Consider the following 13,894-nt stretch of genomic DNA (forward strand, 5'->3'; position numbering starts at 1 on the left):
AGTGAGATTAATAGGTTGACTTCCAGAAACACTCTACAAGAGAGAAGGGAAGCCATACTAGTCTTTGGGAGAAACCCAATCTTAGTACTAATTAACCTCTTGGTCCAGCCCAGTTCTGATGTTGCGGGATTCCTTTGATGGGGATAAAAGCTTCCCTTGTTTTAACGATAGTTTGCAGATCACTTCTTAAATGTGTACACGTTTGGAGTTCAGTAGGTCTTCCTGAGGAACTAGGGACACCTCCCTTCATTGATGTGGGTTGCAATTGCTGCTAAAACCTGGGAGTCAAAAGCAACGAGGGGGGTGGGGAGCCGCCATTTGCAAAACCGGAAATGATTAAAATCTCAGGGTTGAGACCATTCCCATTAAGTTAAGGCTTGCCAAGACCACAGTTCCTGCTTCTGTTGTCTACCCTGAAGAGCACAGAGTAGAGGTTTGTCTACCATAAGGTTGGCAGTAGAATCTCTCCAGCTTTTGAAGAGCACAGCGGGAGAGTGAGTCATTGGCGTGGCCGGCACCGGGGAAGCGCGCTAATTTGAGAGGTCAGCAGCGAGTCCAGCTCAATGGCCTAGTCTCGCAGGCTGAGGCTCGGACCCTGCCGGCCTCCGTCCTCTTCCGCTCGCCTCAGGTACAGCCCGGCAGATCCCTCCGCCGCAGCGTGCGCTCCCGGTAGCGCCGCGATCGGCTTTTCGGCAATACCCGGATGGAAGCGTAATGGCCGCCATCAGGGACTCACAGGCAATGGGGACCACGACAGGTATTCCCTATGAGCGGGGCCGCCCAGACTTGTTAGGATGCCGGGACTTCTAGATGGCCAGCCAGGGGGCAAAATGCGAGTTTGTGGGGGGGTGTCAGGGTCCCCTGAACCGGCTCAGGGTTCCGCCTCTTGTGATAGGAAGCGCCTGCTAAATAGTCCCGGCTATTCAGCGCTTCCGCCTAACTTGCCGCAAAGTTTTTCTAGAGAAGTCGCCTCTTTTACTCAGCGCTCCTGCAGGCTGCTAGAGCTAACCTTCCTCTTCTTAGCTGGGTTTGCACTACGCTCGGGCCTTTTGAACTTTGCTTCTCCCACAGCCTAGGAGCTGGAGCGGTAGCGCGGCGACCGTGTGCCTCCGCGCGCCCGAGGGGAGCCGAACCCCGGAGGAAGGGGCGGATCGGGCGCGGTGTTTGGGACGGAGCGGGGCGCGCGGCGCTCGAAGCACCCACTCGGCGCATTCCGGGGCTGGTGGAGACAGCATGGGTACTGCTGCGACCGCACCCCTCGAGCCGTAGATTCGCGGGCCCACGGGTGTCCGACTCGACGGCGTCCCCATTGTGGGTCCAGTCTCTGGTCATTGGAGGTCTTTTCTTGCATCTACGCTCAGCTCTCTGGCGCGCGCTCCCTCCTCCACAGAGTTGGCCAAAGGCGCCCTTCTTGCAGACCCCAACCACACCCAGTGGCCGATGGATTTCTTTGTAACTGGCTTTCTCACTTGTAGGGTCCATTTTGAGGCTGTTCTTAACATGGTGTCCTCATTGTCAAGTAGACAGTCTCTTCCTAGATGGATATGGTAATGGAGAATATATAGGGTGAATGTATATAAGGTGAAATGTTGTAACTCTTTTAAGTAGACCAACAAAACAGGGTAGCTTTAAGGTTCAGAATACAAAAGTTTAGGTTCAGTTTTGCTTAATTCGGGGGGGGGGGCGTTTAGTATTTGTGAGCTATTGTAACCAAAACATTCGTTGGGTATGTTTGGATATCAAAAGTCTAAAAAACACCAGAAAAATAAAATAAGTCAATATTTAAGGAATTCGTAAGAATGCTGAACTTTGGTTATAGCAGTGGTGAAAAAGACACTAAACTGTACATCAGGATAGGAATTTCATTAACTTGAGTGACTGTGTTAGGTTTAGTTTACTGTTTTTCTGTTTTTTTATGCAGCCAGGGATCTGATTTGAGTGTACCTTAAAGTTAGTATTCTCAGGTTGAACAGATAGAAACCATTTAAGTTGAGGGAGTGAAATAACCTGACATTTTTCAAAGTTTTAGCTGCAAATCCATAGAAATGAATTTATTATCTTTTAGCAAAACTGTATGTTTCTGATACTTATAAAGGAAGACATTGCATTGGGTTAACATTTTTCAGGCCATTAGCATTTCATGAGGATGGTAAGCATAGTAGACCACGTTCATTTTTGTTAAAATTCTTATAAATAAGATGAGCCCCAAGTGTAGAAAATTGTTAACAAAAGGGGAGGGAGGGAAAAAATGCAGGTATCTGACCTGTTTTGCACATCCAGACTATTCCTTATTGTTGCAGTGAAAGTAAGAATCAATGTCAGTTCAAAATGTTATATCTGTTTTTATGGAAGGGTAAAAGAATATACAACCACAGTGAATACCTATCTGTGCATCAATATGTATGAACTTTTAAATGGTTGAGTTTTTTTTTTTAGAAATTATTATCACACTTTAAATCCTATTCTGTTCTTTCTTTATAGTGTTATGTGGTTCCAAGTTTTTGTATCTTGAAGCATTCCAGAAGATATATTTTAGCATAAATACACAATTTGACTCCAGAATGTACTTTAAACATGTCCTTTAATGTACTTTTATTGTTACTTTTCTGTTTGGAATTGTTCTTTTGGAAGTATTGTCTGCTTTAGATCACTTAATACAACCTTTTGTGGGAGGGGAGGGGATGATGAAAGTTTTGAGTCTTGCTCAGTTATCTTCAGGGACTCTACCAGAAGTTTTGTGATAAAGCACTATAAGGAGAAGGAAAGAATTGTGGTGAAGTTGAAATTTTCATTATCGGATTCCAGGTGTGTAGGCTCTGAAAGTTTTAGTTCTGTATGGGGGTGTTGGCTTTACATGGTAAGCAATTTTCATGGGATGTTAGAAAGCACAAGTGAGTATAAAGAGGTAGTATGGTGGTAGTGGTAGTAGGATATCTGGCTTGGAATCAGATCTAGATTGTTCTAGGTTTGTGATTTTTTTGGCAAGATTCATTTTCCTGATCTTGAAATAAACAAAGAAAGTGAACTAGATTGAGCCTAACCTCCCTTCTAAACTTTGAGTTTTGTGATTTTTATAAATTTATGTTATGTTATCATGGAGTAGCAATGATGGGTTATGGGCCAGAAGTGGAGAAGGTTTTCTTTTTCCTCTTAAATTTAAACACATAATATGAAGCATAATTGAATCAAGAGTATAAAAACATTCTTACAACAGGTTTTACAGTCAGTTTTAAAATCTTGGTCTTCATTTCCAGATATCGTCTCTTTTGATCACTGTTCCTGATTGTGGCTTTGTCCAAGCATTAAATTGCGTGCCTTTTGTTCCTTGAAGAAGGAGGTATGGTAAAGATTGAAGTATTACAGTATGTAGTCTATTAAGTAGTAAGTTAATATGTTTTGATATTGGACAAAATAAAGTAAAATACTTAATGTATACATAAGTTTCTTATAGTTTTATTTTTGGCCTACGTAAAATACTTACAGGTTTTCTTTTAATGTAAGCAAAAGTCTTTTTGGTTTTGTAGTATATTATTTAATACTCCATTATTGAGGTAATGATAATTTTAACTATATTCTTCTAAATATTAAGACAGCATTAAAGTCTTCTGGGTAATGAAAGATGGAGTTACATATGGTAGGAAGATGTTTTGAAGTTGTATAAATGACCAGAACAGTGTTTGTGTTTTGCTCTAATAAGTGCAAAGTAATGCACCTAAAGAAAAGCTGAAATAATATTTATATTATGATTAATGGCATCTACATTATGAATCAGAAAAGGTACTTGGGAATCACTGTGGAGTTATGACTGGTTTCCTGAAGGCAATCTTTTGAATATTCTGGTGTGAACAGAAAGAAGGAAAAAAAAAATCTGCCATCAAATCCATGGTATTATAAGGAAAGCTTTGTTTGCATACTTAGTGGAAAATATTGTATCCTTGTACAAAAACATGGTTTATCTACCCTTGAAACACAAGTGTCTCTTACTGTTTGTTTTGGATAGGTACTGGGATACCACAGTTATCATATAATTCCTCTCACCAAATACAGTAAGTATACCCATAAATATAACCCTAAATTAGAAATAAGATTATTTACATAACTACTGAAATAGCTGAAGTAGACTAAACCAACTTAAGTTATTACTTCAGTAATCATAACAATGTTTTGCCATTAGTTTTTCTAGTAGATGGCTTTGTTTTCAGGGTCATTTTTCACAAAGTCAGGAATGTTTTATTTTATTAGAAGTTAATGTCTAACAACTAAGTACAGTGAGTAGAGAGTGGCAAAGTTTAGATACTGGCTACTTACCTATGTTCATTTATATATGTAATTGCTTCCTACATAACATCTGTTTGCCCTCTTACTGAGTTAGGTTCACATGGGTACTGTGTTGTTCCTGAATAAAGTAAATGCTGAGAGCTAAGAATTTTCTTTACTGTGTTTGATCCAACTCTCAGAAAAAGTAATATGATGAAGAATGAAAACTTCAAGTAATGAAGTAAACAAGAGGCTGCTCTATGATGACTGACCAAAATGATTTGGATTATTCCATCTTAAAAATTGTGAGCAAAGTCTGACTAAATTTTAAAATCACTATTGGTTTGACTGCATGAAACAGATAACAGAATATCAGAATGAAGTTGCATGACTTGACGCTTAGGATAATTAAGTAGGTTTCACCTGGGTCTCATTTCAAGAAATGGTAAGAGCTAAAAAATACTGGTTTCACAGAAATTCAAATAATTTCACAGTGTGGTAAAATCATCACTGATTCCTAATTAAAATTGAGTTGTTAAAAGGTTATAGCTGGTATGGGCTCCTGGGTGGCTCAGTGGGTTAAGCCGCTGCCTTTGGCTCAGGTCATGATCTCAGGGTCCTGGGATCGAGTCCCGCATCGGGCTCTCTGCTCAGCAGGGGCCTGCTTCCCCCTCTCTCTCTCTCTGCCTGCCTCTCCATCTAGTTGTGATTTCTCTCTGTCAAATAAATAAATAAAATCTTTTTAAAAAAAAAAGGTTATAGCTGGTAGAAAAAGAAACATGTATTTGTTGACCTTGAACAACACAGGGATTAGGGAAATTGACCCCCTACGCAGTTGAAAATACTGCATGTATTCTTTTGACTTCTTTAAAACTTAATTACTATAATCCCTCTGTTGACTGGAAGACTTACTGATATCATGAATATTTGATTAACATGTTGTTATATATATTAGATACTGTGTTCTTAATAACATGATAGTAAAGTAGTCTAGAGAAGAGCAAATGTTATTAAAATCATAAGGAAGAGAAAAATATATTTATAGTACTATACTGTATCAAAAAAATCTGTGTGCAAGTGGACCTGCGTGGTTCAAAGCTGTCTTGTTCAAGGGTCAGCTGCATATTAATTTTATCAACTCAGTATCTCTTCGTTTGGGGAGCCATCTCTCCCCTATTATGAGTGGTTAGTAGGCCAATCATATAGTCTTATAACCCAAGCCTAGTCATCCCTATTGAAATAGTGATGGCCTGTTAAGCAGAATCTTGATAATTAAGAATCCTTCTTTGGAATTAATGTATGAATCCTAAGAGAAAGATCCTCCCTTTTCTCTAAAGTTACTAATGGGTTAGGGTGTTAGTGACATTTCTTCCCCACATGTATGAGGACCCCATCTGTAGTAGGAAAAAGTGAAGCCATATGGAAATGGGAGACGGGTGGCAATAGCATGCCAGTTTCAGTTCTAGAGACAATGGTTAAGAGTATCTGTGGTTTTCTTTTGATTCTGTCAGTTACCATGGTGTCCTTCCCCATCCTCTGTGCCAAAATTTTGTATATAAAATAGTTTGAATTGGATTGCAGCAGAAAATGTTCTAATGGATATTTGGCCCTAATCCATTTAGAATCTGTAGCTTCACATTGATCATATCCATCCACAATTTCCCCTTTTCTTCCACCTTATGAAAGATTCCCATCGCTCATCATTCATGTATATATTCAGTCCTTCATTCAACGTACAAACATTTGTTGAGTGTCTGCAATGTACAAGTATGTGCAACTGTCTGGATAGTCAAGCATTTTACCTTCTAGCTGAGTGGATGGTGGACTTCCTTTAATGTAGCACGTTTTTATAGATTTAGGTTACACCAATCAATAAGTGTGTGTTCAGAGTAATTAGTTCTGTGCCAGCATTTTAGTAATATGAAAGAATAAAAGGAATTCTTTGCCTTCAGAGGGCTTATAGTTTATTTAAGGAACCCAGATTAACATATATGAAATAATACAAACAGCAGATAAATGAATGCATGATTGTATGGTATGGATTTTAAGTCTGAGTTCTGATAGAAAAGAAATTAGTGAGGGACTGGCAGGTTTCTTGAAGGAGGTATCACAGCAAATGGGTTTTAACTTACGAATCAAGTTTTGTTAGGCATGGAATAATTGGGGAAAGGATAGAGTTGAAAATGACTGAGGGCTGATCAAGATGGTGCGGAGGTTGGTTTGACTGTAACAAATGTATTTTGGGGGAGTGAAAGGTACTGAGATACAAGGTTGAGTATTATAGGTAAATTCATGTGTGAGGCATTTGGAAAGCCAAACACATTTTCTTTTCTGATAAGGTAGGGATTTCTTTGAATAAAATGTTTATATTTCTTTTAAGTGTGATGCCACTTTTTGTGATGCTAAGATACAAATTAAGTGTAATCGAGTGATGGAAATTTACTTGTGGAAAAGATCTTGTTATATTTCTCTGCCTTGAAATTTAAAAAAGAAAAAACAGTCATTAACCTACAGTGCTGTTCTGTTTTATATGTTATATGCATATAATATATATAAAATTAGTTTTTTTCTTTTTATTTGTCCCCTTTTTTTGAGAGATCTCATAGTAACTGTCAAAACCATATCCTTCCTGTAGAGATACAGCCAGTTCAAAACTAATGTTGCAGTAGATATAAAAACATTCTGAGAGAGATAAAGAATGAAATTAATGTTTGATTACTCATAATAATACTTGTTTTGAGCTCCAGATACTAGGAATGATATGTAGGTTAATTCTTCCATTAAATGGTGTTGTCTACTTAACCTTCTTTATTCAGTAACCAGTTAGCTGATCTTCAACTCAAAAGAGTTAACATTTGGAACATTCCTATTTACCAGGTTTGGCAAACTTTTGCTGTAAATGGCCAGATAGTATATATTTTAGGTTTTGTGGGCAAGGTGGTTTCTTTGGGCCTATCTGATGCTATTGTAACATGATAGCAGCCATAGGCAATATGTAAATGAATAAATGTGGCTATGTTCTAATGATACTTAATTTACAAAAAACGGCAGCAGGCTACATTTGGCCCACAGGCTGTTGGCTGTGGACCACCTATCATAGACTTAATGAGGCATTTCATTCGACAGCTTCTCATGCTCACATTTTCCCATTATCCTCCTCTATAGTAACTATAGATCAATTATTTTATTACTTTCTAAGTTCACCTCTTCCACTTGTTCAGTAGATCCTACGCCCTCTCATCCTGGGAAGGACATTACTACTGCTGCTCTGTTTTTTCTCCTTCATCATCAGTTTTTCAGTGTAATTTCTCCCAGTTTTAAAAAACAAAACAAGAAAATAACACTACTTCAGTTCTTGTCTTGATTTTTTTATACTAAAACTCCTTAAAAGAGTTGTCTGTATTCATCTCCACTTCCTTTCTTCCCATTTCCTCTTAAATCTGTGCTAGTCAGCCCTTCTACAGGGCTAGTCTATGTCACCAGTGGTCTTGACATTAAATCCAGTGGTCAGTTCTCACTCCTGATCTTGCTTGACAGAGTTGATCAGTCCCTGATCCGGGAAACTCTTTACTTTGATTTCAGGATACCACTCTCCTAACTTACTCACTGGTCATTCCTTCCATTCTTACTAGTTGGTTTTTTCTTCTCTTTTTACTCTAAATGTTGTAGTATCTTGAGGCTTAGCCCTTAGACTTCTCTCTGTGTATACTTATTCCTTGGTGATTTTATTCAGTTCTGAATACATAAATATATACACACCCCAGTGACTCCAAAAATTTTATTTTACCCCAAGGTCTGTGTCTTCTCTGTTCAGCTACACATCCACATTTTCACTTGAATATCAACTAGATCTCTCAAATTCTGTATGGCTAAAACTGAACTCTTGATATACTTTTTATACTTAGTGTTTTCACATAGTCTTTCTATATTAATAAATAGCAATTCATTTCTTCCGGTTGCTGATGTTAGGACTTTAAGAGTTAATCCTTAACATACCCTCTCTCTTCACAGACCAGATTTAGTCTGTCAGCATATCTTTTGGCTAGGTCATCACAGCATATCCACCATCTAACCATGCCTCATTGTCTCCACCAAAGTCACCACCATTGTCTCATGTCACCATATCTCTCTCCTGACATTTGTAGTATAATTATCTCTGAGCTGGTCTTCTGGCTTTCACTCTTACCTCCTTCCCAGATACTCTGTTCTTAACATTGCAGCCAAATTGATCTCTAAAAAAATCATTCAGCTTATGTTATTTCTCTACCCCAAGTGCTCCAGTAGCTTCCCATCTCATTTATAGTAAAACCAGAGTCTTTTTGGTGTCCCTCAGGCCTTGTTCCAGTTCCATTGCTTTGACTTCATCTCCTACTGCTTTCCCTCTAGTGTTTTCTGTTTCAGTCATACTGACATTCTTTCTAGTCTCTGAACATGTTAGGCACACTGTACACTCAGTGTTAGCACTTACTATTTTCTTCTCTTGGAATGCTTTCTGCCTCCACTTCTTAGGATCTTGGCTCAAATAAGACTTTTTCAAATGAGGGCTACCTGACTTTACATTAATTGCAACTCTCTAGTTCTGCCTGTTTTTCTCTGCTTTATTTTTCTCTGTAGCACTTGGGATGTTTGAATATATTAAATAATTTACTTACTTTATCACCTAAATAACTAGCAGAGTGTAATGTCCATGAGGTGAGGGATTTTTGTCTGTCTTATTCACTGCTGTATTTTCAGTGTTTCGAAGAGAGACTGGCACAGATTTGGTGCTAGCTACATGGTCAACACTATGCCAGATGTTGGTGATACAGCAAAAAACATGACAGATGTGTTCCTTGTGTTTATACAGCTTTTATTCCAGTGGTGGAGACAGATAGAAAATAAACTGGCAAATACATAAAATATTCCCAGAGTGTTACAAAAAAGAAATACAAGAGGTTTAGATAGGGAATAATTTTTTTCTGTTTGAGAAGTGATGCTTTATAGGTTGGGGAAGGCCTTTCTTGAGGTGATGATATTTGAGCTGAGACCTAAAAGATGAGAAAGATCTAGCCATTTGAAGAATAGAAGGAACAGTTCAAGCAGGGAATAGCAGGTGCAAAGGCCCGAGATAGGAAAAGAGTATTTGAGGAACTGAGAGACTATCTGTGGTAGCTTGCTGGAGTTATAGTTACAGATGAGGAGAGTGGTGTGAGGTGAAGTTTAAAAAGGAGGTTACAGTACCAGATGTCACTGCTCCTTGTAAGCCTTGGCAGAGATTAAATTTTATTTTAAGTGCTTTGGGAAGCCACTGCAGATTTTAAAGCAGGGAGCATAGTGATCTATTTTATAATAAGATCACGTTTTCTCCTGTGTGGAGAATGGATTTGGAGGAAGTTGGTGGGCAAGAGGGAAGTGTGAATGCCATTTAGAAGGTTATTTTAATCCAAGTTACAGATGACAGTGGACTGAGATGATGACAGTAGAGATGGAGAGAAGAAGAATTTAAGATGTTTTTGGGGGATGGAATTGACAGGTCTTGCTTATGGATTAGCGTGGGAGTAGGGGAAAGAGGATGCAGGATGATTCCTTGACTTCTGAGATGAGTAACTGTATGGATTGTGGTGCTATATTACTAATGTGGGGAAGCCTGGGAAGTAGAATTTGCTTCTGTCAGAGACAGATGATTTTGGGGGCCAGAGAAAAATTGAATAGTTTGTATTATTGTGGGACGCTGAGGGTAAATGGGAAGCATGTTGATGCGTGTTGTCCCAGTCAGATAGCCATAAATTTTTCTATTCCCCGCACTGTGGGTTCCAAAATCTTAAGTAAAATCTGCCTGATCTACATCATTGCCACAGCAGAATGACAGAAGAAAAGCACAAGAGATGAAATAATCTTTCTCCTTCCCATACTAAATTGAGTGGTTTCTGTTTTACTTTGGGTGGATTACTTCTGATTTTTCTCCCAGTTTCCACATACTGAAAATGTGATTTCTGAAGGGCTGATAGAGTGCGTGCATGTGTGTGTGTGAAGTCAAATTCCATCACAGCAAAAAACTTTACATGACCTGTAGCATTTGCTATAAAGTAATTTAATCTAAAGTCACGGAAGTCAGATATTTTGGTTGCAAGTAAAAGAATAAATGCGTCAAGAGTGTGTTAGGACCCTGTGTACCAATCGTCTTGGTTTTTGTGAGGGATAAATGAAAAATATAAAATAGAACTTGTCTTTAAGAAGATTATGAATTACCTTGGGAGGTAAAACTTAAAAATGAAACGTTGTGACTATAAAACAGCATAATGAAATGGTGAGCAATGGTTGTACTTTAAATGGATATTCAGAGAAGGGAGAGATTTGTGTGTATTGCAGGTTTCATGTCCCTATAGGAGATAGATTTAGAAAGGAAGTTCAACCAGTATTGAGAAGATAAAAGGGGATGACAAGCCTAGTGAAAGGAAATAGGATAAAAAAGTGAATAAAGGTGTATGTGTAGGGGAGTGGAAAACATCTTTAAATATTGGGCACTGTACACTATGTAGTCATTGTGTCAGTAATAAGAAAGATTAACCTGAACCAGGAACTGCTTCTATATTTTAACTTTTGATTTGGGACCTTTGATCTGGGACTCCTTCATAATTGTATACCAATCAGTGTTACCAGCCTACCTGAGTGGTACATGGCTCACATGTATCCTAGCATTTTGAATCTCTCTATATCTGTCCTTAATTACATTAGCATATTTAGCTCTTCATTTCTCTTTTCTGTGTTTAAGTTGCTTATTAGGCCATGATTTGGCGAGAGCTGCCTTTTATTATATCTATTAATTCTACAAAATGTATTCTTTCACTTAAAATATGATAAATATTACCCCTACAGATAAACTTTTTAAAAACTTGAAGCAGCTACCAAAAAAAGTAAGCCCAGAATGTGTTTCACGTCATGAAAAGATTATTATTTTGAAGGCACTATAAGTTTCTGCTTTTAAACGAAGTTTTAGGTTTTTTTGTAATTTTCTTCTAGATCCCTCTTAGGCAGAACCTTAGGTTTTTTCAGTAAGCTCTTCTTGCTGCATGCTTCTTTTGTTTTATTTCTAGTTATATATTCATATGAGTGTTTTGAATTCAGTTATCTCTGTAGAAAAGAATTCGATGACTCAAGGAATGAAATTGTTATACAAAATAATGGCTAATTATATTAGTCCTTTGGTCTTTGTGATGTGATGTTAGGTTATAGAGCTACATGCTGAGTTACAAATTAGGGGAAGCTAAAATCAGAGTTTTTTTAGTTCTTCAATGCTTAAGCAACAAGAATTTAATAAAGAGCATATAGATTCTTTTTATATCATTTCAATAAAGCTGAAGACTATAGAATGTCTTTGCTTTGTAATCTGTTGTAGAAAGCAAATGAAACTCTAGGAATGGTGCTTTTTGATTTACTGTACTCTATTCAGTTGTTTCTTATCCTTGGCATTTCACTTTGGGAATCATCTTTTTAAAATTTCTCTGCAATTCCTAACCTATGTTAACATTGCCAGTTCTCTGGTTCCTCGCTTTCTATTTGGATTTGTCAGTTAGTCCTCTAAATTTTCTGACTTCTATTTTTATTGTTTCCAATATATCTTGCTTTCTAGTACCATTCTAATAATATTTCTAAAATACTGCTTTTATAACTTCTCTCTGCTCATGAACTCACCATGGCTCCTGGTTACCTTTCATTTCAAGTTCAAATCTGTCCTCTGTAGTCTGTTCTCACTTAACCTTCCCATTATACGTTTTCTCTGTCATCTAGATCCCACAGTGCCATGGGAGAAAAATGCTTTTCTTCCAATATTACTCTTTTTTTCTGCTCTAGGTAGCCTTTGCTCCTTTTGTGCAAGTTTAAGTCTACTGCTCTTTAAACGATCATCACGAAACCTACCTTTTTGTGAATTAAAGGCAGTCAACATTGATCTTTCAACTTAATGTCTTAAGAGTCTGGTTACAAGTAATAGAACTAGCTTAAAGTAGTTTAAGTCATCATGAGCTGTAAAAGGAGGAATTATTTTAAGGATATAAGATTTCTTAGAATTCAAGGGCAAGAGTAGACACAAGCCTCAGTAAAGACTTGGCGGTAGTAACATTGTCCTCTTGGTTTCACTTAGAGTACTTAGGAGAGTTGATGATTTCTCCCCCAGCTGTTTGGATACGTTTGTCTTTTGCTTTGCTGTGCTGTCATTCCCTAAGAAATTTAACTTGTTGTTAAGAAATCTAACTAACTTAATTTAGATTGAGAGGTAACTTTCTGTAGATTTGTCTATGCCTATACAAACATAGCCCTATAGTATCTTTGCTCCTGACATGAAAATGAGGATCTTTCCTCCTTATAGAGAAATGTATTACATGTTTTCATCTGTAACTTCCTTATTTTAAAATAAAACAAAACAAAAATTCACAATAAAATCTAAGTCAATTTAATACATAAACCTTCTTGTTTTTAATGTTTTCAGGTGGGTAAATGTTCCATAATTTACTTAATCATTCTCCTACGCATGGATGTTTAAGGGATACTGTTACATATGTTGTGCTTTTATTTCTGTACAATAGGTTGTTAAAAGTGAGGTATAAGGGGGTATACTTAGACAATGTGAAGGAAATTGGTTATTTTCAGGGAAGATATGAATTGAGAAAAATAATTGAAGCAGTAGAAACCCCCAAGAGCCCAGAAATCATGGAAGACCTTTCAGAGTTTTGTAAGGGCTAAAATCCAAAGAGGTATTAGGCCTATATGGTATTTTGGTACAGTTGTTTAATTTTAAGGAGTAGGCAGTTCTCATGTTTAGTGAACTATTCCAGAGATGAAATGGTGGAAATTACTCCAATTCATTTTATATATTCTATATAATGTCAGTATTAAAACTATTAAAGATAGCATCAAAAAAAAATCTGAATAAAGTTTTGTCAGATGAAAACCAGTACTTTATTGAAGAGTAATATACTTAGCTGATGTAAAAATAGTTCAGCATTTTCCTTGCTGTTCATTTCTTTCTGTACTATAAAGATTTCCCCCACTATCTGAAAATAGAGCATTCTTAGGAAACCTTTTATAAGTTCAAATGGTATAAAGCAAAGAAGCAGTTAGCACTAATTCATGTGGAAAGTTTTTGAGTATTCTCAGACCCCCAAAATAACCTTAGTCTTAGGCTTTTCTGGTACGTTAGGAGGCACATCTTGCTGGGAGGCCAGAATAATTGAGATAAAGCACAGATGCTCACAGACACAGTTTGAAGCTCTGGCCTCCTGATGCTGACATACTGACCTGTAGTTCCTGGGGAAGGAGCTTGGCGGAGCCATTCTCACTGCTTGGGCTGCAGCTGCCTCTGTAACAGATTGCTGCAAAACAGAGGCTGAACACTGATTTTGTTTTTTTGTTTGTTTTAGTGTTGTTGTTGTTTTTTTTAAAAACAGAAACCCTCTTTGGATTTCTTTTGGTTAGCAAAAAACATACTACTGTAGGTTTGTAAGTGAAGTGGTATAATGCAAACTTTTGAAAAGCAAACTTTCATAAAGCAGGGGACACCTAATAGAAAAATAATCGTCAGGGGCGCCTGGGTGGCTCAGTGGGTTAAGCCGCTGCCTTCGGCTCAGGTCATGATCCCAGGGTCCTGGGATCGAGTCCCGCA

The 13,894-nt window shown here is 37.7% G+C and overlaps 1 protein-coding gene across 6 annotated transcripts in view; it reads left to right on the forward strand.

Moving 5' to 3' along the window:
* The first annotated feature begins 650 nt into the window (after positions 1 to 650).
* Positions 651 to 13,894, forward strand: part of ZNF518A (zinc finger protein 518A) — a 27,679-nt gene continuing 14,435 nt past the window's right edge. For 2 of the 6 annotated variants that reach the window (XM_059398229.1, XM_059398233.1), the window contains exons 1-3: positions 651 to 757; positions 3,255 to 3,337; positions 4,001 to 4,046. The gene's annotated coding sequence lies outside the window, so the exon portion shown is untranslated. Of the gene's footprint in view, positions 758 to 1,009; positions 1,328 to 3,254; positions 3,338 to 4,000; positions 4,047 to 4,457; positions 4,563 to 13,894 lie in introns of those variants that run through there. The other 4 variants (XM_059398231.1, XM_059398232.1, XM_059398230.1 and 1 more) reach the window with 4 other exon arrangements.

This window comes from Mustela nigripes, chromosome 4 (assembly GCF_022355385.1).
Source record: "Mustela nigripes isolate SB6536 chromosome 4, MUSNIG.SB6536, whole genome shotgun sequence".
Lineage (NCBI taxonomy): Eukaryota > Metazoa > Chordata > Mammalia > Carnivora > Mustelidae > Mustela > Mustela nigripes.